At 44.0% G+C, this 2,500-nt stretch overlaps 1 protein-coding gene across 1 annotated transcript in view; it reads right to left on the reverse strand.

Moving 5' to 3' along the window:
* Nucleotides 1–2,500, reverse strand: part of pmepa1 (prostate transmembrane protein, androgen induced 1) — a 52,420-nt gene that overhangs the window by 49,178 nt on the left and 742 nt on the right. The gene's annotated exons all lie outside the window — the stretch shown is intronic.

Genomic DNA, 2,500 nt, shown 5'->3' on the forward strand with positions numbered 1-2,500 from the left:
ATCTGGAAAATCATATAAAGCCTGTACAAATATTTCCTTAACCATCCGAGACAGTCAGTTTCTGAAGAAATCTTAGGTGAAAAAAGACCCCAGAGTCATTGACTCATGCTCCTTTTTAAAGTCACGAGATCATCTTAACACTCTTTTTAAGTCGATTATTGGTTAATATGTATCTGACCAGGCTGTTTTTCAGTCTTGAATCAGGTCGTGTAACCTGAACTCACACAGTGTACTCTGGTTTCAGACTGATCTCATGAAGTGGCGTATGTATGACACGCCAATCAGTATGCCATTATTGGCGTGTTATCAAGAGGCATGCTCACTTTGTAGCGGGTTATCAACGCCGTTTGGCCTCCATTGACTTACATTACCTTGTGATTGCGTGTAAATTGACGCTGTAGTGAGTAGTATGAAAGGACGAAAATCTGCGTATAGGGAGGTTGGTCGGAGGGGAGGATGGGTCAAACACAGGACTTTCACCCAGGAGACCAGGGATCAGGTTTCCTAAATCCAACCCAGCTCTTCTTTTCCTAAACCCAACCGTAGCCTCACGATAACACGCCACTTGGCTTTAGGAAAGTGGCGTGTATGTTTACGTGAAGTCATGAAGTCATGTTGCTGGTTTTGTAAGACCAGAATGTTGCTTCTATTCCATTAGTATTTTAAAATGTTTATTCACAATATATTTTATTATTTACTTGATTGTTTGGTATATATTGTGACAAATGCTGATTTTGTCTGACGAACTCTCCGTGACGAACATGTCAAGTTTAGAGCTGCAACGATTAGTCGATGGACAGAGAAATTAATCTAAAATAATACCCAAAATTATCAGGTTCCAGCTTCTTCTTGAGGATTTGCTGCTTTACTTTATCTTCTGTGATCGTAGACTGAACATGTATTGACCCAATGATAACCAACCAATGAAGGAAATAATCCTCAGATTAATTTAGTATACGTGTTAGCTGGAGTCCTAATTCAGTTTATTATCACATATGAGTGAATAAAGCTAGCCTAGAAATCTAGACCACCCTGGCGGCAGCCACTAGCAACTCTCTGTTGGCTTGGGAGCTGGAAAAACTGAACTCTAGCCGGGCCAATCACATCGTGTATAGAGTGGGTGGGCGGGGCTTATGGCTGCTGCTGCTGGTGAACAGCGGTCTTTGGAAACGGCTTTGACCGCGACTCTGGAAGACTTGGAGTTCAGCTTTTCTTTGAGAAAAGAACAAAGAACGGCCCTGAAGTCATTCTTAAAAAAGGAAGATGTGTTCAGAGTTTAAAGTTGAATCTATCAGCTAGCTCTGCTCTGATTGGTTGGAGAGCTATCCTATTGCATGCAGAGAGAATTTGAAAGACAACCGTTTATCCCGCCCCTCGGACTGAGCCCTGACCAATGGGGAGTTCCCAGACCCAACATCTGGATGTGGGTCAGACCCAGACCCAACATCTGGATGTGGGTCAGACCCAGACCAGCATCTGGATGTGGCTGATCAGGCTAGAATAGAGCAGTAAATCCTCACAATTGAGAAGCTGGAAAAAGGGAATGATTTGCACTTTTGTTTGGAAAAAACAACGATTGATCATGCAAGTAGTTGCAGATTATCGATTAATAAACTAATCGTTTTAGTTCCTCTGTTAATGCTACTTCTGTGTATAGCATAGTCGATCGTCGGTAAGTTTGCGACAACTTTAATTAATCAATGATTCATGTTGAGTCATTCTGTTTTGGTCCCAGCGTGTCCAGTGTGAATATTTCCTGGTTGTCTTAGTCTACGGTCACAGACTGAGGATCTGCTGCTCGCACAGAACAAGACATTTGAATTCACCACCTTGAACTGAGTGGACTGAGAAACTGGCAAAGCTCTGGATCTGTCTGGGTCAGCCCTGCTGCTTAGTGACCTCAGCTGGACACACACACACACACACACACACACACACACACACACACACTGCTTTCATCTAGCTGACCTTTCAGCATTACCATGCAGCATGGGAATAGAACCCCTAACCCAGGAAGGTTTTGGTGCCTTGCTTCACCAAACAGCACACAAAGATGCACACATAAAAGCACTCACTTATAAACAAACACACACAAACACAGGGATTTCCCGGATAGGACCACACACATCAACATGCACGCGCGCGCACACACACACACTGTACAACACGCGGGCACGCAGGCAGACAGAAGGCTAGACAGACGTCTGGCTTTGCTCAAATGACGAAGCGGCGAACAAACTTCCAACTCCCCCCTTTTCCACAGAACAAACCCACCTTTTCCTCTAATATCCAGCTTCCAATTTCCTCTTCGGTAACTTCCTGGTAGTTAACACAGTGACGGTCCTATGTTCACCGTTAAAAGCCGTTAAAAAGCCAGCGAAAAGGCAGATTTCTTTTCAAATGTAGCGGCTAAACGTTAAGATCAAAAGCAGACACAACGCCAACGGCTCCGGGTCCCGACCGAAAACCACACTAATGATGTCAAACTTAGCTTTCATGG

This window comes from Sander lucioperca, chromosome 6 (genome assembly GCF_008315115.2).
Source record: "Sander lucioperca isolate FBNREF2018 chromosome 6, SLUC_FBN_1.2, whole genome shotgun sequence".
Classification (NCBI taxonomy): domain Eukaryota; kingdom Metazoa; phylum Chordata; class Actinopteri; order Perciformes; family Percidae; genus Sander; species Sander lucioperca.